This window comes from Mytilus trossulus, chromosome 10 (assembly GCF_036588685.1).
Source record: "Mytilus trossulus isolate FHL-02 chromosome 10, PNRI_Mtr1.1.1.hap1, whole genome shotgun sequence".
Taxonomy (NCBI): Eukaryota; Metazoa; Mollusca; class Bivalvia; order Mytilida; family Mytilidae; genus Mytilus; species Mytilus trossulus.
Genome location: NC_086382.1, coordinates 13526790 through 13548071, shown reverse-complemented (window position 1 = coordinate 13548071; position 21282 = coordinate 13526790). Strand labels below are relative to the sequence as shown.

The following is a 21282-nucleotide window of genomic DNA, read 5'->3' as shown; positions in this document are numbered from 1 at the left end:
GTCAGATTGCAGAAACAGTGCACATGATACGAGAGAAGAAAACACACATTTACCAGCTGAACGGTGATCAACCGCTGTTCGTTAATCTAACTTGGTAACGTTGGCGATGATTCTTTATGATGTCATGTCAATCACGGATGTTGACAGATAACGTCGACGAAAGACTAAGACGTTGCGCACGATATTGGTGTCACTATGGAAATATGGGTTAGATGGCGGGTTATTCAAATTCAAGCTCTTATCCTTTACAATAAATAGCAATGTTATGCATATCATTCGAAAGGAAATAAACCATAGAAATCAATAACATAGATGAATTTGTGCTTTGTCTATTTTTTAATGTAAAAAAAAAGCTCATTTCGATGCCTATAACGTCATTTTAAGGGTGTCCCGCTGTTACAATTTTGTTTTATGTGCGTCTTTGAGAGCCCAGTGCGGATTCATTAGTATGTAGAATGGTTTTTAATTTTACAACTATATTGTATACATTTCACGTTAAATGATGTAATAGACGTTTTTAACTATAAGAGTAAGAATATCGTCAGAAAAGTTTAAACGAAAAAGAGAAAAAATGTCCCAATTTGCTGCTCAACCCGTAAAAAAACTTTCTGTCTTCAATTTCATACTATATAACATACGAAAATGGATTTTAATAATATCAGAAAAATTATACATGTTCCGAAGAAGCTATTTGAAGTCATCATTATGTAACTGCGGTCTTATTTTAAAAACATCGTCATTTTTCCCGTGTCCAATAAAATGTCCCGATGGACAAAATAACACAAAGAATAATTCAGAGGCTTTTTATCAAACGAAATTCTACTATATCTCTACTTTTTACCACCTGTTGACTGATATGAATGGAAAAAACATTTAATTTCCTTTAAAATGATATGATATGTACTTTTGTTTGAATTGCAGGTAGAAAATCCGAAACGATCTAAGATGTCCAATGAAATGTCCCCGTAACCGTAATTTGACGATTGCGTTATAATAACGTTAAACTGGTATACGACTTTTCTTGCATATTTGGCATAACATATTTAAATGAAATGGTCTGCTCTATATAAAATAAAGTTCTCGTTTAATATGCATTAAAATGGAAATCTGCATTGTTTCAAGGATATAAGATGTCGAAATATTTAACTGGGATACTCCATAAAGACAAGGCCCCGGAGCTATAACAAAGAGAAATCTTACTAAATTAATGACCCAACCCCCACATTATAAAAGCATGCAAGATACATTGAAAAGGCCGGGAAATGCAAACAAAAGTGAGATCTTCAAGTTCTTATAATTATCCTCCTCAGTCAGACAGTATCTGTAATTCCTAGCAATGCTATTAAAAAATTCGAAGCTATACACATGAATGAAAATTCTCACAATAAATCTCATGAGAAAAAGTACTCCTTAGTCGTGAACATTTCAGTAAAACGTGCAATAATTTTTTCTTTTGTTGCATCGACTCATTTAACAAAAAGTTTTATCAGAGAAATACTCGTATGTCATAAAATCTCAGTATAGCTAACGATCATTTTTATTAATCTACTGTGAGTACATCTACCTAGCAATGTGTATGAAAAATAGGGTTATTACATTTAGGAGTAGTGTGACAGAATGAAGTTTATTTTCTCGAATCTCCAACAGAATTGCCTGGTAAATAGGCATGTATATGAAAATTAAAAATGTTCTTTAGCCATTATTTGAGAAAGAACGAAAGAGAGAGAGAGATAGAGAGATAGAGAGTAGTTGTCCGACATATATGATGGATGGCACACAAACATGTAGCAGCTAGCTCTAAGGTATTAATTTACAGACACTCCAAACTCATTCGAAAAAGAAAATATAACAAATCAATCTTTTATGTGCAAATATTTTTTGTTGTTGTGTAAAGTAGATCTTTTTTATCTTCACAAAACGCCACAAAACATAGCTTGAATATTGATTCTTACATCGCGATGACCGTGAGGGGATTAATACCGATGTATTGTTGCCATAGAGATTTGACTTTCGTTTTTGACTGGAAACCGATCGCATATTTACGCGGATATCATCGATATATCGCTTGTTATAAATTCATTTCTGCAATGAAAACTCATAAGAACGGAAATTAATAATACAAACATATTGTGTCGTTTGAAATATGTATTAAAATCTATGCTCACGTACAAAAGAAATGTGTTAACGCATGCGGAGGAATATCACAAGAAAGTTCTGTGGAAAATTATGAATGTCTACTCAAAATCAATCTATTGGAAAAATCGAATTGTTATTGAAGAATGTCTACCATGCACGTGTACTGCACTTTTATTATAATCGTAGAATAGAATGATAAACAATTGGATGAAAATTATACATACATGTAACTGCTATATACAAATATTAATTTAATATATATAACAACACATCAGAATATACTGATTTGTATCACCACAATATAATAGATATTAAAGCAGTGAGGTTGAATTCCCTGTCATTTATTCATCATCCACACACGAACAATTCTCAGAAAAAAAAATCATAAATCTCAGTTTCAGGTATAGAAATGTGATTTTTTTTTGAGACAAGTGCTTGTGACCATCCACAAGAACTTGCGGTCATCCGATGTTCAGTACTTCAGTACTTTGATTATACTTGTAAAACAATGCAAACTCAAAACAAAAAGATTGAAACCGAAAACATAAAAATAATCAGTTTGGAAACTTTTTTTTTTTAAAGTCTAAGAAGATTTAGTGTAAACCGATATACTCTGTTATATGTTGAAAATGGAAGCGCTGAACCAAATATAACCAATAGTATATAAAAAGTGCATGGAATGCATTCCTGGTCCATAGTTGTTCGCTTGAGAAAAAAAATTATCCATGTGAACATGCACGTATAGCAATTACTAAAAAATACACATCTAGTAAAATGAAAATAATTGTATTATTCAAAATCGGATTTCGACCTGCTGGTAATTTTTGAGGTAGGTATTGGTTTGTGTAAGTGTAAGAATTTTCCATACTTTGCCAAATTCTATAATTTCAAATATTATAAAAAAAAATATTGATCGCCAACCCTTTTTTGAAGCTTGAATTTGTGAAAAAATATCAGATGAAAGGATAGTTCGTAAAATATGTTACGAAAGCAAAAACACAACAATACAGAATCACCGTTCTCATAGTAAAGTAAGAAGATACGGCCGTATGACGAGACAAACTTCCATTAAAGACCAATTAATAATTTTTATAGGTTACTCTATTGCAATCAACAATGAGCAAAACCCGTACCGTATAGTCAGCTATCAAAGACCCTAAAATGACAAATGTAAAACAATTCAAACGAGAAAACTAACGGCCTGATTTATGTACAAAATGTGTAAATTCCTACATAACATGAATTTTCTTAATTATTTGGTAAAACAATCCTGATTTAAAAAGTGTAATCAATGAAAAAAAATCATTGATTACAATTTTCATTATCACTGAACTAGTACAAAATATATATTTGTTTAGGGGCCAGCACAAATTCATCTATGTTATTGATTTCTATTGTTTATTTCCTTTCGAATGATATGCATAACGCCTCCGGGTGCGGGAATTTCTCGCTACATTGAAAACCTGTTGGTGACCTTCTGCTGTTCTTTTTTCTATGGCCGGGTTGTTGTCTCTTTGACACATTCCCTATTTCCATTCTCAATTTTATTAAATATTTTCTTTTTAAAAAATAGTTTAGACCCCGACCAACTTTAATTCATTGAAAGTTGGCAACGGCATTTCTTTTATAGCAGACTATGTGGTATGGGATTTTGTTAATTTCTGTGTCATTTTGGTCTCTTGTAGAGAGTTGTCTCATTGGCAATCATACCACATCTTCTTTTTATATATTTCAATCATTTAACAAGACGTCAAATTGTTATTTTGTGTTATTGTTGCATCTATAAATCTTCGCAAAAATTAAAATTTTTTCATGTATTTAAAATTTTGTTCAAAGTCAATGAAATTTTCTATTTTCACCGCCTTAAAAAAATAAAACCATATAAAGAAGCAACTTCGAAAATATCTGTACTTTAAGCGGCATTTCACATGAGTAGAATATAAGGTCAACGTTTGAAACTTTCCGTGGAACAACGTCAAAATCGTCGTTTTATTAGGAACGTCGTGTAACGCAAAGTGGCACCAATACCGTGCGTAACGTCTAACTGTTTTCTTCTCTTCTTGGAAGAAGAAAACGTCTTTTGTTTTCCCTTTCTTTTATTAAAGCTAAAATCTTAATGTTAATATACACGGACTTTTTCACATAGAAATGAATGTTAAATATTCTAAGAACAAACACGTGTTTGAAACTATACTGGTATCTATAACTATTTCTAAATTTATTCCTCAGCCATCCATACAATTTTCAACACCAGAAAATAATTTTCTTAATTTGCACATGCACATATGCACTTTCAGTTTCATGTAATTATATCATTGGTCTAACAGCTCAGTTGCTATAAATGCACCTCATTGCCGAACAATCCATGTTAGCCGGAATAGCTCAGTTGGGAGAGCGTTAGACTGAAGATCTAAAGGCCCCCGGTTCAATCCCGGGTTCCGGCACGGAACAATCCGGCGGCTGGCAGGATATTTTTTGCTACTCACCACTTTTGCAAGATAATCCAAAGAAACTTTTCTCCATAGAATGACTAGATGTAACTATACTAATGGCATGTCAGATTGCAGAAACAGTGCACATGATACGAGAGAAGAAAACACACATTTACCAGCTGAACGGTGATGTCTTTATAATGATCAACCGCTGTTCGTTAATCTAACTTGGTAACGTTGGCGATGATTCTTTATGATGTCAAGTCAATCACGGATGTTGACAGATAACGTCGACGAAAGACTAACTGTTTTCTTCTCTTCTTGGAAGAAGAAAACGTCTTTTGTTTTCCCTTTCTTTTATTAAAGCTAAAATCTTAATGTTAATATACACGGACTTTTTCACATAGAAATGAATGATAAATATTCTAAGAACAAACACGTGTTTGAAACTATACTGGTATCTATAACTATTTCTAAATTTATTCCTCAGCCATCCATACAATTTTCAACACCAGAAAATAACTTTCTTAATTTGCACATGCACATATGCACTTTCAGTTTCATGTAATTATATCATTGGTCTAACAGCTCAGTTGCTATAAATGCACCTAATTGCCGAACAATCCATGTCAGCCGGAATAGCTCAGTTGGGAGAGCGTTAGACTGAAGATCTAAAGGCCCCCGGTTCAATCCCGGGTTCCGGCACGGAACAATCCGGCGGCTGGCAGGATATTTTTTGCTACTCACCACTTTTGCAAGATAATCCAAAGAAACTTTTCTCCATAGAATGACTAGGTGTAACTATACTATTGGCATGTCAGATTGCAGAAACAGTGCACATGATACGAGAGAAGAAAACACACATTTACCAGCTGAACGGTGATGTCTTTATAATGATCAACCGCTGTTCGTTAATCTAACTTGGTAACGTTGGCGATGATTCTTTATGATGTCAAGTCAATCACGGATGTTGACAGATAACGTCGACGAAAGACTAACTGTTTTCTTCTCTTCTTGGAAGAAGAAAACGTCTTTTGTTTTCCCTTTCTTTTATTAAAGCTAAAATCTTAATGTTAATATACACGGACTTTTTCACATAGAAATGAATGATAAATATTCTAAGAACAAACACGTGTTTGAAACTATACTGGTATCTATAACTATTTCTAAATTTATTCCTCAGCCATCCATACAATTTTCAACACCAGAAAATAATTTTCTTAATTTGCACATGCACATATGCACTTTCAGTTTCATGTAATTATATCATTGGTCTAACAGCTCAGTTGCTATAAATGCACCTAATTGCCGAACAATCCATGTCAGCCGGAATAGCTCAGTTGGGAGAGCGTTAGACTGAAGATCTAAAGGCCCCCGGTTCAATCCCGGGTTCCGGCACGGAACAATCCGGCGGCTGGCAGGATATTTTTTGCTACTCACCACTTTTGCAAGATAATCCAAAGAAACTTTTCTCCATAGAATGACTAGATGTAACTATACTAATGGCATGTCAGATTGCAGAAACAGTGCACATGATACGAGAGAAGAAAACACACATTTACCAGCTGAACGGTGATCAACCGCTGTTCGTTTTGTATCACCACAATATAATAGATATTAAAGCAGTGAGGTTGAATTCCCTGTCATTTATTCATCATCCACACACGAACAATTCTCAGAAAAAAAAATCATAAATCTCAGTTTCAGGTATAGAAATGTGATTTTTTTTTGAGACAAGTGCTTGTGACCATCCACAAGAACTTGCGGTCATCCGATGTTCAGTACTTCAGTACTTTGATTATACTTGTAAAACAATGCAAACTCAAAACAAAAAGATTGAAACCGAAAACATAAAAATAATCAGTTTGGAAACTTTTTTTTTTTAAAGTCTAAGAAGATTTAGTGTAAACCGATATACTCTGTTATATGTTGAAAATGGAAGCGCTGAACCAAATATAACCAATAGTATATAAAAAGTGCATGGAATGCATTCCTGGTCCATAGTTGTTCGCTTGAGAAAAAAAATATCCATGTGAACATGCACGTATAGCAATTACTAAAAAATACACATCTAGTAAAATGAAAATAATTGTATTATTCAAAATCGGATTTCGACCTGCTGGTAATTTGTGAGGTAGGTATTGGTTTGTGTAAGTGTAAGAATTTTCCATACTTTGCCAAATTCTATAATTTCAAATATTATAAAAAAAAATATTGATCGCCAACCCTTTTTTGAAGCTTGAATTTGTGAAAAAATATCAGATGAAAGGATAGTTCGTAAAATATGTTACGAAAGCAAAAACACAACAATACAGAATCACCGTTCTCATAGTAAAGTAAGAAGATACGGCCGTATGACGAGACAAACTTCCATTAAAGACCAATTAATAATTTTTATAGGTTACTCTATTGCAATCAACAATGAGCAAAACCCGTACCGTATAGTCAGCTATCAAAGACCCTAAAATGACAAATGTAAAACAATTCAAACGAGAAAACTAACGGCCTGATTTATGTACAAAATGTGTAAATTCCTACATAACATGAATTTTCTTAATTATTTGGTAAAACAATCCTGATTTAAAAAGTGTAATCAATGAAAAAAAATCATTGATTACAATTTTCATTATCACTGAACTAGTACAAAATATATATTTGTTTAGGGGCCAGCACAAATTCATCTATGTTATTGATTTCTATTGTTTATTTCCTTTCGAATGATATGCATAACGCCTCCGGGTGCGGGAATTTCTCGCTACATTGAAAACCTGTTGGTGACCTTCTGCTGTTCTTTTTTCTATGGCCGGGTTGTTGTCTCTTTGACACATTCCCTATTTCCATTCTCAATTTTATTAAATATTTTCTTTTTAAAAAATAGTTTAGACCCCGACCAACTTTAATTCATTGAAAGTTGGCAACGGCATTTCTTTTATAGCAGACTATGTGGTATGGGATTTTGTTAATTTCTGTGTCATTTTGGTCTCTTGTAGAGAGTTGTCTCATTGGCAATCATACCACATCTTCTTTTTATATATTTCAATCATTTAACAAGACGTCAAATTGTTATTTTGTGTTATTGTTGCATCTATAAATCTTCGCAAAAATTAAAATTTTTTCATGTATTTAAAATTTTGTTCAAAGTCAATGAAATTTTCTATTTTCACCGCCTTAAAAAAATAAAACCATATAAAGAAGCAACTTCGAAAATATCTGTACTTTAAGCGGCATTTCACATGAGTAGAATATAAGGTCAACGTTTGAAACTTTCCGTGGAACAACGTCAAAATCATCGTTTTATTAGGAACGTCGTGTAACGCAAAGTGGCACCAATACCGTGCGTAACGTCTAACTGTTTTCTTCTCTTCTTGGAAGAAGAAAACGTCTTTTGTTTTCCCTTTCTTTTATTAAAGCTAAAATCTTAATGTTAATATACACGGACTTTTTCACATAGAAATGAATGTTAAATATTCTAAGAACAAACACGTGTTTGAAACTATACTGGTATCTATAACTATTTCTAAATTTATTCCTCAGCCATCCATACAATTTTCAACACCAGAAAATAATTTTCTTAATTTGCACATGCACATATGCACTTTCAGTTTCATGTAATTATATCATTGGTCTAACAGCTCAGTTGCTATAAATGCACCTAATTGCCGAACAATCCATGTCAGCCGGAATAGCTCAGTTGGGAGAGCGTTAGACTGAAGATCTAAAGGCCCCCGGTTCAATCCCGGGTTCCGGCACGGAACAATCCGGCGGCTGGCAGGATATTTTTTGCTACTCACCACTTTTGCAAGATAATCCAAAGAAACTTTTCTCCATAGAATGACTAGGTGTAACTATACTATTGGCATGTCAGATTGCAGAAACAGTGCACATGATACGAGAGAAGAAAACACACATTTACCAGCTGAACGGTGATGTCTTTATAATGATCAACCGCTGTTCGTTAATCTAACTTGGTAACGTTGGCGATGATTCTTTATGATGTCAAGTCAATCACGGATGTTGACAGATAACGTCGACGAAAGACTAACTGTTTTCTTCTCTTCTTGGAAGAAGAAAACGTCTTTTGTTTTCCCTTTCTTTTATTAAAGCTAAAATCTTAATGTTAATATACACGGACTTTTTCACATAGAAATGAATGATAAATATTCTAAGAACAAACACGTGTTTGAAACTATACTGGTATCTATAACTATTTCTAAATTTATTCCTCAGCCATCCATACAATTTTCAACACCAGAAAATAATTTTCTTAATTTGCACATGCACATATGCACTTTCAGTTTCATGTAATTATATCATTGGTCTAACAGCTCAGTTGCTATAAATGCACCTAATTGCCGAACAATCCATGTCAGCCGGAATAGCTCAGTTGGGAGAGCGTTAGACTGAAGATCTAAAGGCCCCCGGTTCAATCCCGGGTTCCGGCACGGAACAATCCGGCGGCTGGCAGGATATTTTTTGCTACTCACCACTTTTGCAAGATAATCCAAAGAAACTTTTCTCCATAGAATGACTAGATGTAACTATACTAATGGCATGTCAGATTGCAGAAACAGTGCACATGATACGAGAGAAGAAAACACACATTTACCAGCTGAACGGTGATCAACCGCTGTTCGTTTTGTATCACCACAATATAATAGATATTAAAGCAGTGAGGTTGAATTCCCTGTCATTTATTCATCATCCACACACGAACAATTCTCAGAAAAAAAAATCATAAATCTCAGTTTCAGGTATAGAAATGTGATTTTTTTTTGAGACAAGTGCTTGTGACCATCCACAAGAACTTGCGGTCATCCGATGTTCAGTACTTCAGTACTTTGATTATACTTGTAAAACAATGCAAACTCAAAACAAAAAGATTGAAACCGAAAACATAAAAATAATCAGTTTGGAAACTTTTTTTTTTTAAAGTCTAAGAAGATTTAGTGTAAACCGATATACTCTGTTATATGTTGAAAATGGAAGCGCTGAACCAAATATAACCAATAGTATATAAAAAGTGCATGGAATGCATTCCTGGTCCATAGTTGTTCGCTTGAGAAAAAAAATATCCATGTGAACATGCACGTATAGCAATTACTAAAAAATACACATCTAGTAAAATGAAAATAATTGTATTATTCAAAATCGGATTTCGACCTGCTGGTAATTTGTGAGGTAGGTATTGGTTTGTGTAAGTGTAAGAATTTTCCATACTTTGCCAAATTCTATAATTTCAAATATTATAAAAAAAATATTGATCGCCAACCCTTTTTTGAAGCTTGAATTTGTGAAAAAATATCAGATGAAAGGATAGTTCGTAAAATATGTTACGAAAGCAAAAACACAACAATACAGAATCACCGTTCTCATAGTAAAGTAAGAAGATACGGCCGTATGACGAGACAAACTTCCATTAAAGACCAATTAATAATTTTTATAGGTTACTCTATTGCAATCAACAATGAGCAAAACCCGTACCGTATAGTCAGCTATCAAAGACCCTAAAATGACAAATGTAAAACAATTCAAACGAGAAAACTAACGGCCTGATTTATGTACAAAATGTGTAAATTCCTACATAACATGAATTTTCTTAATTATTTGGTAAAACAATCCTGATTTAAAAAGTGTAATCAATGAAAAAAAATCATTGATTACAATTTTCATTATCACTGAACTAGTACAAAATATATATTTGTTTAGGGGCCAGCACAAATTCATCTATGTTATTGATTTCTATTGTTTATTTCCTTTCGAATGATATGCATAACGCCTCCGGGTGCGGGAATTTCTCGCTACATTGAAAACCTGTTGGTGACCTTCTGCTGTTCTTTTTTCTATGGCCGGGTTGTTGTCTCTTTGACACATTCCCTATTTCCATTCTCAATTTTATTAAATATTTTCTTTTTAAAAAATAGTTTAGACCCCGACCAACTTTAATTCATTGAAAGTTGGCAACGGCATTTCTTTTATAGCAGACTATGTGGTATGGGATTTTGTTAATTTCTGTGTCATTTTGGTCTCTTGTAGAGAGTTGTCTCATTGGCAATCATACCACATCTTCTTTTTATATATTTCAATCATTTAACAAGACGTCAAATTGTTATTTTGTGTTATTGTTGCATCTATAAATCTTCGCAAAAATTAAAATTTTTTCATGTATTTAAAATTTTGTTCAAAGTCAATGAAATTTTCTATTTTCACCGCCTTAAAAAAATAAAACCATATAAAGAAGCAACTTCGAAAATATCTGTACTTTAAGCGGCATTTCACATGAGTAGAATATAAGGTCAACGTTTGAAACTTTCCGTGGAACAACGTCAAAATCGTCGTTTTATTAGGAACGTCGTGTAACGCAAAGTGGCACCAATACCGTGCGTAACGTCTAACTGTTTTCTTCTCTTCTTGGAAGAAGAAAACGTCTTTTGTTTTCCCTTTCTTTTATTAAAGCTAAAATCTTAATGTTAATATACACGGACTTTTTCACATAGAAATGAATGTTAAATATTCTAAGAACAAACACGTGTTTGAAACTATACTGGTATCTATAACTATTTCTAAATTTATTCCTCAGCCATCCATACAATTTTCAACACCAGAAAATAATTTTCTTAATTTGCACATGCACATATGCACTTTCAGTTTCATGTAATTATATCATTGGTCTAACAGCTCAGTTGCTATAAATGCACCTAATTGCCGAACAATCCATGTCAGCCGGAATAGCTCAGTTGGGAGAGCGTTAGACTGAAGATCTAAAGGCCCCCGGTTCAATCCCGGGTTCCGGCACGGAACAATCCGGCGGCTGGCAGGATATTTTTTGCTACTCACCACTTTTGCAAGATAATCCAAAGAAACTTTTCTCCATAGAATGACTAGGTGTAACTATACTAATGGCATGTCAGATTGCAGAAACAGTGCACATGATACGAGAGAAGAAAACACACATTTACCAGCTGAACGGTGATGTCTTTATAATGATCAACCGCTGTTCGTTAATCTAACTTGGTAACGTTGGCGATGATTCTTTATGATGTCAAGTCAATCACGGATGTTGACAGATAACGTCGACGAAAGACTAACTGTTTTCTTCTCTTCTTGGAAGAAGAAAACGTCTTTTGTTTTCCCTTTCTTTTATTAAAGCTAAAATCTTAATGTTAATATACACGGACTTTTTCACATAGAAATGAATGATAAATATTCTAAGAACAAACACGTGTTTGAAACTATACTGGTATCTATAACTATTTCTAAATTTATTCCTCAGCCATCCATACAATTTTCAACACCAGAAAATAATTTTCTTAATTTGCACATGCACATATGCACTTTCAGTTTCATGTAATTATATCATTGGTCTAACAGCTCAGTTGCTATAAATGCACCTAATTGCCGAACAATCCATGTCAGCCGGAATAGCTCAGTTGGGAGAGCGTTAGACTGAAGATCTAAAGGCCCCCGGTTCAATCCCGGGTTCCGGCACGGAACAATCCGGCGGCTGGCAGGATATTTTTTGCTACTCACCACTTTTGCAAGATAATCCAAAGAAACTTTTCTCCATAGAATGACTAGGTGTAACTATACTAATGGCATGTCAGATTGCAGAAACAGTGCACATGATACGAGAGAAGAAAACACACATTTACCAGCTGAACGGTGATGTCTTTATAATGATCAACCGCTGTTCGTTAATCTAACTTGGTAACGTTGGCGATGATTCTTTATGATGTCAAGTCAATCACGGATGTTGACAGATAACGTCGACGAAAGACTAACTGTTTTCTTCTCTTCTTGGAAGAAGAAAACGTCTTTTGTTTTCCCTTTCTTTTATTAAAGCTAAAATCTTAATGTTAATATACACGGACTTTTTCACATAGAAATGAATGATAAATATTCTAAGAACAAACACGTGTTTGAAACTATACTGGTATCTATAACTATTTCTAAATTTATTCCTCAGCCATCCATACAATTTTCAACACCAGAAAATAATTTTCTTAATTTGCACATGCACATATGCACTTTCAGTTTCATGTAATTATATCATTGGTCTAACAGCTCAGTTGCTATAAATGCACCTCATTGCCGAACAATCCATGTCAGCCGGAATAGCTCAGTTGGGAGAGCGTTAGACTGAAGATCTAAAGGCCCCCGGTTCAATCCCGGGTTCCGGCACGGAACAATCCGGCGGCTGGCAGGATATTTTTTGCTACTCACCACTTTTGCAAGATAATCCAAAGAAACTTTTCTCCATAGAATGACTAGATGTAACTATACTAATGGCATGTCAGATTGCAGAAACAGTGCACATGATACGAGAGAAGAAAACACACATTTACCAGCTGAACGGTGATGTCTTTATAATGATCAACCGCTGTTCGTTAATCTAACTTGGTAACGTTGGCGATGATTCTTTATGATGTCAAGTCAATCACGGATGTTGACAGATAACGTCGACGAAAGACTAACTGTTTTCTTCTCTTCTTGGAAGAAGAAAACGTCTTTTGTTTTCCCTTTCTTTTATTAAAGCTAAAATCTTAATGTTAATATACACGGACTTTTTCACATAGAAATGAATGATAAATATTCTAAGAACAAACACGTGTTTGAAACTATACTGGTATCTATAACTATTTCTAAATTTATTCCTCAGCCATCCATACAATTTTCAACACCAGAAAATAATTTTCTTAATTTGCACATGCACATATGCACTTTCAGTTTCATGTAATTATATCATTGGTCTAACAGCTCAGTTGCTATAAATGCACCTAATTGCCGAACAATCCATGTCAGCCGGAATAGCTCAGTTGGGAGAGCGTTAGACTGAAGATCTAAAGGCCCCCGGTTCAATCCCGGGTTCCGGCACGGAACAATCCGGCGGCTGGCAGGATATTTTTTGCTACTCACCACTTTTGCAAGATAATCCAAAGAAACTTTTCTCCATAGAATGACTAGATGTAACTATACTAATGGCATGTCAGATTGCAGAAACAGTGCACATGATACGAGAGAAGAAAACACACATTTACCAGCTGAACGGTGATGTCTTTATAATGATCAACCGCTGTTCGTTAATCTAACTTGGTAACGTTGGCGATGATTCTTTATGATGTCAAGTCAATCACGGATGTTGACAGATAACGTCGACGAAAGACTAACTGTTTTCTTCTCTTCTTGGAAGAAGAAAACGTCTTTTGTTTTCCCTTTCTTTTATTAAAGCTAAAATCTTAATGTTAATATACACGGACTTTTTCACATAGAAATGAATGATAAATATTCTAAGAACAAACACGTGTTTGAAACTATACTGGTATCTATAACTATTTCTAAATTTATTCCTCAGCCATCCATACAATTTTCAACACCAGAAAATAATTTTCTTAATTTGCACATGCACGTTTCATGTAATTATATCATTGGTCTAACAGCTCAGTTGCTATAAATGCACCTAATTGCCGAACAATCCATGTCAGCCGGAATAGCTCAGTTGGGAGAGCGTTAGACTGAAGATCTAAAGGCCCCCGGTTCAATCCCGGGTTCCGGCACGGAACAATCCGGCGGCTGGCAGGATATTTTTTGCTACTCACCACTTTTGCAAGATAATCCAAAGAAACTTTTCTCCATAGAATGACTAGGTGTAACTATACTAATGGCATGTCAGATTGCAGAAACAGTGCACATGATACGAGAGAAGAAAACACACATTTACCAGCTGAACGGTGATGTCTTTATAATGATCAACCGCTGTTCGTTAATCTAACTTGGTAACGTTGGCGATGATTCTTTATGATGTCAAGTCAATCACGGATGTTGACAGATAACGTCGACGAAAGACTAACTGTTTTCTTCTCTTCTTGGAAGAAGAAAACGTCTTTTGTTTTCCCTTTCTTTTATTAAAGCTAAAATCTTAATGTTAATATACACGGACTTTTTCACATAGAAATGAATGATAAATATTCTAAGAACAAACACGTGTTTGAAACTATACTGGTATCTATAACTATTTCTAAATTTATTCCTCAGCCATCCATACAATTTTCAACACCAGAAAATAATTTTCTTAATTTGCACATGCACATATGCACTTTCAGTTTCATGTAATTATATCATTGGTCTAACAGCTCAGTTGCTATAAATGCACCTAATTGCCGAACAATCCATGTCAGCCGGAATAGCTCAGTTGGGAGAGCGTTAGACTGAAGATCTAAAGGCCCCCGGTTCAATCCCGGGTTCCGGCACGGAACAATCCGGCGGCTGGCAGGATATTTTTTGCTACTCACCACTTTTGCAAGATAATCCAAAGAAACTTTTCTCCATAGAATGACTAGGTGTAACTATACTAATGGCATGTCAGATTGCAGAAACAGTGCACATGATACGAGAGAAGAAAACACACATTTACCAGCTGAACGGTGATGTCTTTATAATGATCAACCGCTGTTCGTTAATCTAACTTGGTAACGTTGGCGATGATTCTTTATGATGTCAAGTCAATCACGGATGTTGACAGATAACGTCGACGAAAGACTAACTGTTTTCTTCTCTTCTTGGAAGAAGAAAACGTCTTTTGTTTTCCCTTTCTTTTATTAAAGCTAAAATCTTAATGTTAATATACACGGACTTTTTCACATAGAAATGAATGATAAATATTCTAAGAACAAACACGTGTTTGAAACTATACTGGTATCTATAACTATTTCTAAATTTATTCCTCAGCCATCCATACAATTTTCAACAACAGAAAATAATTTTCTTAATTTGCACATGCACATATGCACTTTCAGTTTCATGTAATTATATCATTGGTCTAACAGCTCAGTTGCTATAAATGCACCTCATTGCCGAACAATCCATGTCAGCCGGAATAGCTCAGTTGGGAGAGCGTTAGACTGAAGATCTAAAGGCCCCCGGTTCAATCCCGGGTTCCGGCACGGAACAATCCGGCGGCTGGCAGGATATTTTTTGCTACTCACCACTTTTGCAAGATAATCCAAAGAAACTTTTCTCCATAGAATGACTAGATGTAACTATACTAATGGCATGTCAGATTGCAGAAACAGTGCACATGATACGAGAGAAGAAAACACACATTTACCAGCTGAACGGTGATGTCTTTATAATGATCAACCGCTGTTCGTTAATCTAACTTGGTAACGTTGGCGATGATTCTTTATGATGTCAAGTCAATCACGGATGTTGACAGATAACGTCGACGAAAGACTAACTGTTTTCTTCTCTTCTTGGAAGAAGAAAACGTCTTTTGTTTTCCCTTTCTTTTATTAAAGCTAAAATCTTAATGTTAATATACACGGACTTTTTCACATAGAAATGAATGATAAATATTCTAAGAACAAACACGTGTTTGAAACTATACTGGTATCTATAACTATTTCTAAATTTATTCCTCAGCCATCCATACAATTTTCAACACCAGAAAATAATTTTCTTAATTTGCACATGCACATATGCACTTTCAGTTTCATGTAATTATATCATTGGTCTAACAGCTCAGTTGCTATAAATGCACCTAATTGCCGAACAATCCATGTCAGCCGGAATAGCTCAGTTGGGAGAGCGTTAGACTGAAGATCTAAAGGCCCCCGGTTCAATCCCGGGTTCCGGCACGGAACAATCCGGCGGCTGGCAGGATATTTTTTGCTACTCACCACTTTTGCAAGATAATCCAAAGAAACTTTTCTCCATAGAATGACTAGATGTAACTATACTAATGGCATGTCAGATTGCAGAAACAGTGCACATGATACGAGAGAAGAAAACACACATTTACCAGCTGAACGGTGATGTCTTTATAATGATCAACCGCTGTTCGTTAATCTAACTTGGTAACGTTGGCGATGATTCTTTATGATGTCAAGTCAATCACGGATGTTGACAGATAACGTCGACGAAAGACTAACTGTTTTCTTCTCTTCTTGGAAGAAGAAAACGTCTTTTGTTTTCCCTTTCTTTTATTAAAGCTAAAATCTTAATGTTAATATACACGGACTTTTTCACATAGAAATGAATGATAAATATTCTAAGAACAAACACGTGTTTGAAACTATACTGGTATCTATAACTATTTCTAAATTTATTCCTCAGCCATCCATACAATTTTCAACACCAGAAAATAATTTTCTTAATTTGCACATGCACATATGCACTTTCAGTTTCATGTAATTATATCATTGGTCTAACAGCTCAGTTGCTATAAATGCACCTCATTGCCGAACAATCCATGTCAGCCGGAATAGCTCAGTTGGGAGAGCGTTAGACTGAAGATCTAAAGGCCCCCGGTTCAATCCCGGGTTCCGGCACGGAACAATCCGGCGGCTGGCAGGATATTTTTTGCTACTCACCACTTTTGCAAGATAATCCAAAGAAACTTTTCTCCATAGAATGACTAGATGTAACTATACTAATGGCATGTCAGATTGCAGAAACAGTGCACATGATACGAGAGAAGAAAACACACATTTACCAGCTGAACGGTGATGTCTTTATAATGATCAACCGCTGTTCGTTAATCTAACTTGGTAACGTTGGCGATGATTCTTTATGATGTCAAGTCAATCACGGATGTTGACAGATAACGTCGACGAAAGACTAACTGTTTTCTTCTCTTCTTGGAAGAAGAAAACGTCTTTTGTTTTCCCTTTCTTTTATTAAAGCTAAAATCTTAATGTTAATATACACGGACTTTTTCACATAGAAATGAATGATAAATATTCTAAGAACAAACACGTGTTTGAAACTATACTGGTATCTATAACTATTTCTAAATTTATTCCTCAGCCATCCATACAATTTTCAACACCAGAAAATAATTTTCTTAATTTGCACATGCACGTTTCATGTAATTATATCATTGGTCTAACAGCTCAGTTGCTATAAATGCACCTAATTGCCGAACAATCCATGTCAGCCGGAATAGCTCAGTTGGGAGAGCGTTAGACTGAAGATCTAAAGGCCCCCGGTTCAATCCCGGGTTCCGGCACGGAACAATCCGGCGGCTGGCAGGATATTTTTTGCTACTCACCACTTTTGCAAGATAATCCAAAGAAACTTTTCTCCATAGAATGACTAGGTGTAACTATACTAATGGCATGTCAGATTGCAGAAACAGTGCACATGATACGAGAGAAGAAAACACACATTTACCAGCTGAACGGTGATGTCTTTATAATGATCAACCGCTGTTCGTTAATCTAACTTGGTAACGTTAACGATGATTCTTTATGATGTCAAGTCAATCACGGATGTTGACAGATAACGTCGACGAAAGACTAACTGTTTTCTTCTCTTCTTGGAAGAAGAAAACGTCTTTTGTTTTCCCTTTCTTTTATTAAAGCTAAAATCTTAATGTTAATATACACGGACTTTTTCACATAGAAATGAATGATAAATATTCTAAGAACAAACACGTGTTTGAAACTATACTGGTATCTATAACTATTTCTAAATTTATTCCTCAGCCATCCATACAATTTTCAACACCAGAAAATAATTTTCTTAATTTGCACATGCACGTTTCATGTAATTATATCATTGGTCTAACAGCTCAGTTGCTATAAATGCACCTAATTGCCGAACAATCCATGTCAGCCGGAATAGCTCAGTTGGGAGAGCGTTAGACTGAAGATCTAAAGGCCCCCGGTTCAATCCCGGGTTCCGGCACGGAACAATCCGGCGGCTGGCAGGATATTTTTTGCTACTCACCACTTTTGCAAGATAATCCAAAGAAACTTTTCTCCATAGAATGACTAGATGTAACTATACTAATGGCATGTCAGATTGCAGAAACAGTGCACATGATACGAGAGAAGAAAACACACATTTACCAGCTGAACGGTGATGTCTTTATAATGATCAACCGCTGTTCGTTAATCTAACTTGGTAACGTTGGCGATGATTCTTTATGATGTCAAGTCAATCACGGATGTTGACAGATAACGTCGACGAAAGACTAACTGTTTTCTTCTCTTCTTGGAAGAAGAAAACGTCTTTTGTTTTCCCTTTCTTTTATTAAAGCTAAAATCTTAATGTTAATATACACGGACTTTTTCACATAGAAATGAATGATAAATATTCTAAGAACAAACACGTGTTTGAAACTATACTGGTATCTATAACTATTTCTAAATTTATTCCTCAGCCATCCATACAATTTTCAACACCAGAAAATAATTTTCTTAATTTGCACATGCACATATGCACTTTCAGTTTCATGTAATTATATCATTGGTCTAACAGCTCAGTTGCTATAAATGCACCTCATTGCCGAACGATCCATGTCAGCCGGAATAGCTCAGTTGGGAGAGCGTTAGACTGAAGATCTAAAGGCCCCCGGTTCAATCCCGGGTTCCGGCACGGAACAATCCGGCGGCTGGCAGGATATTTTTTGCTACTCACCACTTTTGCAAGATAATCCAAAGAAACTTTTCTCCATAGAATGACTAGATGTAACTATACTAATGGCATGTCAGATTGCAGAAACAGTGCACATGATACGAGAGAAGAAAACACACATTTACCAGCTGAACGGTGATGTCTTTATAATGATCAACCGCTGTTCGTTAATCTAACTTGGTAACGTTGGCGATGATTCTTTATGATGTCAAGTCAATCACGGATGTTGACAGATAACGTCGACGAAAGACTAACTGTTTTCTTCTCTTCTTGGAAGAAGAAAACGTCTTTTGTTTTCCCTTTCTTTTATTAAAGCTAAAATCTTAATGTTAATATACACGGACTTTTTCACATAGAAATGAATGATAAATATTCTAAGAACAAACACGTGTTTGAAACTATACTGGTATCTATAACTATTTCTAAATTTATTCCTCAGCCATCCATACAATTTTCAACACCAGAAAATAATTTTCTTAATTTGCACATGCACATATGCACTTTCAGTTTCATGTAATTATATCATTGGTCTAACAGCTCAGTTGCTATAAATGCACCTAATTGCCGAACAATCCATGTCAGCCGGAATAGCTCAGTTGAAAAGCGTTAGACTGAAGATCTAAAGGCCCCCGGTTCAATCCCGGGTTCCGGCACGGAACAATCCGGCGGCTGGCAGGATATTTTTTGCTACTCACCACTTTTGCAAGATAATCCAAAGAAACTTTTCTCCATAGAATGACTAGATGTAACTATACTAATGGCATGTCAGATTGCAGAAACAGTGCACATGATACGAGAGAAGAAAACACACATTTACCAGCTGAACGGTGATGTCTTTATAATGATCAACCGCTGTTCGTTAATCTAACTTGGTAACGTTGGCGATGATTCTTTATGATGTCAAGTCAATCACGGATGTTGACAGATAACGTCGACGAAAGACTAACTGTTTTCTTCTCTTCTTGGAAGAAGAAAACGTCTTTTGTTTTCCCTTTCTTTTATTAAAGCTAAAATCTTAATGTTAATATACACGGACTTTTTCACATAGAAATGAATGATAAATATTCTAAGAACAAACACGTGTTTGAAACTATACTGGTATCTATAACTATTTCTAAATTTATTCCTCAGCCATCCATACAATTTTCAACACCAGAAAATAATTTTCTTAATTTGCACATGCACGTTTCATGTAATTATATCATTGGTCTAACAGCTCAGTTGCTATAAATGCACCTAATTGCCGAACAATCCATGTCAGCCGGAATAGCTCAGTTGGGAGAGCGTTAGACTGAAGATCTAAAGGCCCCCGGTTCAATCCCGGGTTCCGGCACGGAACAATCCGGCGGCTGGCAGGATATTTTTTGCTACTCACCACTTTTGCAAGATAATCCAAAGAAACTTTTCTCCATAGAATGACTAGGTGTAACTATACTAATGGCATGTCAGATTGCAGAAACAGTGCACATGATACGAGAGAAGAAAACACACATTTACCAGCTGAACGGTGATGTCTTTATAATGATCAACCGCTGTTCGTTAATCTAACTTGGTAACGTTGGCGATGATTCTTTATGATGTCAAGTCAATCACGGATGTTGACAGATAACGTCGACGAAAGACTAACTGTTTTCTTCTCTTCTTGGAAGAAGAAAACGTCTTTTGTTTTCCCTTTCTTTTATTAAAGCTAAAATCTTAATGTTAATATACACGGACTTTTTCACATAGAAATGAATGATAAATATTCTAAGAACAAACACGTGTTTGAAACTATACTGGTATCTATAACTATTTCTAAATTTATTCCTCAGCCATCCATACAATTTTCAACACCAGAAAATAATTTTCTTAATTTGCACATGCACATATGCACTTTCAGTTTCATGTAATTATATCATTGGTCTAACAGCTCAGTTGCTATAAATGCACCTAATTGCCGAACAATCCATGTCAGCCGGAATAGCTCAGTTGAAAAGCGTTAGACTGAAGATCTAAAGGCCCCCGGTTCAATCCCGGGTTCCGGCACGGAACAATCCGGCGGCTGGCAGGATATTTTTTGCTACTCACCACTTTTGCAAGATAATCCAAAGAAACTTTTCTCCATAGAATGACTAGATGTAACTATACTAATGGCATGTCAGATTGCAGAAACAGTGCACATGATACGAGAGAAGAAAACACACATTTACCAGCTGAACGGTGATGTCTTTATAATGATCAACCGCTGTTCGTTAATCTAACTTGGTAACGTTGGCGATGATTCTTTATGATGTCAAGTCAATCACGGATGTTGACAGAT

At 35.2% G+C, this 21282-nt stretch overlaps 18 non-coding genes across 18 annotated transcripts; all 18 read left to right on the top strand.

Annotated features, from left to right (window-relative positions):
• Positions 1-4507: 4507 nt before the first annotated feature.
• On the top strand, positions 4508-4580 carry Trnaf-gaa (transfer RNA phenylalanine (anticodon GAA)). Its single transcript has one exon. It is a non-coding gene; the product is annotated as a tRNA-Phe (tRNA).
• A 620-nt stretch (positions 4581-5200) lies between these two features.
• Positions 5201-5273, top strand: Trnaf-gaa (transfer RNA phenylalanine (anticodon GAA)). The gene has a single exon. It is a non-coding gene; the product is annotated as a tRNA-Phe (tRNA).
• A 620-nt stretch (positions 5274-5893) lies between these two features.
• Trnaf-gaa (transfer RNA phenylalanine (anticodon GAA)) lies at positions 5894-5966 on the top strand. The gene has a single exon. It is a non-coding gene; the product is annotated as a tRNA-Phe (tRNA).
• Positions 5967-8244: 2278 nt separating this feature from the next.
• Positions 8245-8317, top strand: Trnaf-gaa (transfer RNA phenylalanine (anticodon GAA)). The gene has a single exon. It is a non-coding gene; the product is annotated as a tRNA-Phe (tRNA).
• A 620-nt stretch (positions 8318-8937) lies between these two features.
• Trnaf-gaa (transfer RNA phenylalanine (anticodon GAA)) lies at positions 8938-9010 on the top strand. Its single transcript has one exon. It is a non-coding gene; the product is annotated as a tRNA-Phe (tRNA).
• Positions 9011-11287: 2277 nt separating this feature from the next.
• Trnaf-gaa (transfer RNA phenylalanine (anticodon GAA)) lies at positions 11288-11360 on the top strand. Its single transcript has one exon. It is a non-coding gene; the product is annotated as a tRNA-Phe (tRNA).
• Positions 11361-11980: 620 nt separating this feature from the next.
• On the top strand, positions 11981-12053 carry Trnaf-gaa (transfer RNA phenylalanine (anticodon GAA)). Its single transcript has one exon. It is a non-coding gene; the product is annotated as a tRNA-Phe (tRNA).
• A 620-nt stretch (positions 12054-12673) lies between these two features.
• On the top strand, positions 12674-12746 carry Trnaf-gaa (transfer RNA phenylalanine (anticodon GAA)). Its single transcript has one exon. It is a non-coding gene; the product is annotated as a tRNA-Phe (tRNA).
• A 620-nt stretch (positions 12747-13366) lies between these two features.
• Positions 13367-13439, top strand: Trnaf-gaa (transfer RNA phenylalanine (anticodon GAA)). Its single transcript has one exon. It is a non-coding gene; the product is annotated as a tRNA-Phe (tRNA).
• Positions 13440-14046: 607 nt separating this feature from the next.
• Positions 14047-14119, top strand: Trnaf-gaa (transfer RNA phenylalanine (anticodon GAA)). The gene has a single exon. It is a non-coding gene; the product is annotated as a tRNA-Phe (tRNA).
• Positions 14120-14739: 620 nt separating this feature from the next.
• Positions 14740-14812, top strand: Trnaf-gaa (transfer RNA phenylalanine (anticodon GAA)). The gene has a single exon. It is a non-coding gene; the product is annotated as a tRNA-Phe (tRNA).
• Positions 14813-15432: 620 nt separating this feature from the next.
• Positions 15433-15505, top strand: Trnaf-gaa (transfer RNA phenylalanine (anticodon GAA)). Its single transcript has one exon. It is a non-coding gene; the product is annotated as a tRNA-Phe (tRNA).
• Positions 15506-16125: 620 nt separating this feature from the next.
• On the top strand, positions 16126-16198 carry Trnaf-gaa (transfer RNA phenylalanine (anticodon GAA)). Its single transcript has one exon. It is a non-coding gene; the product is annotated as a tRNA-Phe (tRNA).
• Positions 16199-16818: 620 nt separating this feature from the next.
• Trnaf-gaa (transfer RNA phenylalanine (anticodon GAA)) lies at positions 16819-16891 on the top strand. Its single transcript has one exon. It is a non-coding gene; the product is annotated as a tRNA-Phe (tRNA).
• Positions 16892-17498: 607 nt separating this feature from the next.
• On the top strand, positions 17499-17571 carry Trnaf-gaa (transfer RNA phenylalanine (anticodon GAA)). The gene has a single exon. It is a non-coding gene; the product is annotated as a tRNA-Phe (tRNA).
• Positions 17572-18178: 607 nt separating this feature from the next.
• Positions 18179-18251, top strand: Trnaf-gaa (transfer RNA phenylalanine (anticodon GAA)). The gene has a single exon. It is a non-coding gene; the product is annotated as a tRNA-Phe (tRNA).
• A 620-nt stretch (positions 18252-18871) lies between these two features.
• On the top strand, positions 18872-18944 carry Trnaf-gaa (transfer RNA phenylalanine (anticodon GAA)). Its single transcript has one exon. It is a non-coding gene; the product is annotated as a tRNA-Phe (tRNA).
• Positions 18945-20243: 1299 nt separating this feature from the next.
• Positions 20244-20316, top strand: Trnaf-gaa (transfer RNA phenylalanine (anticodon GAA)). The gene has a single exon. It is a non-coding gene; the product is annotated as a tRNA-Phe (tRNA).
• The last annotated feature ends 966 nt before the right edge of the window (positions 20317-21282 follow it).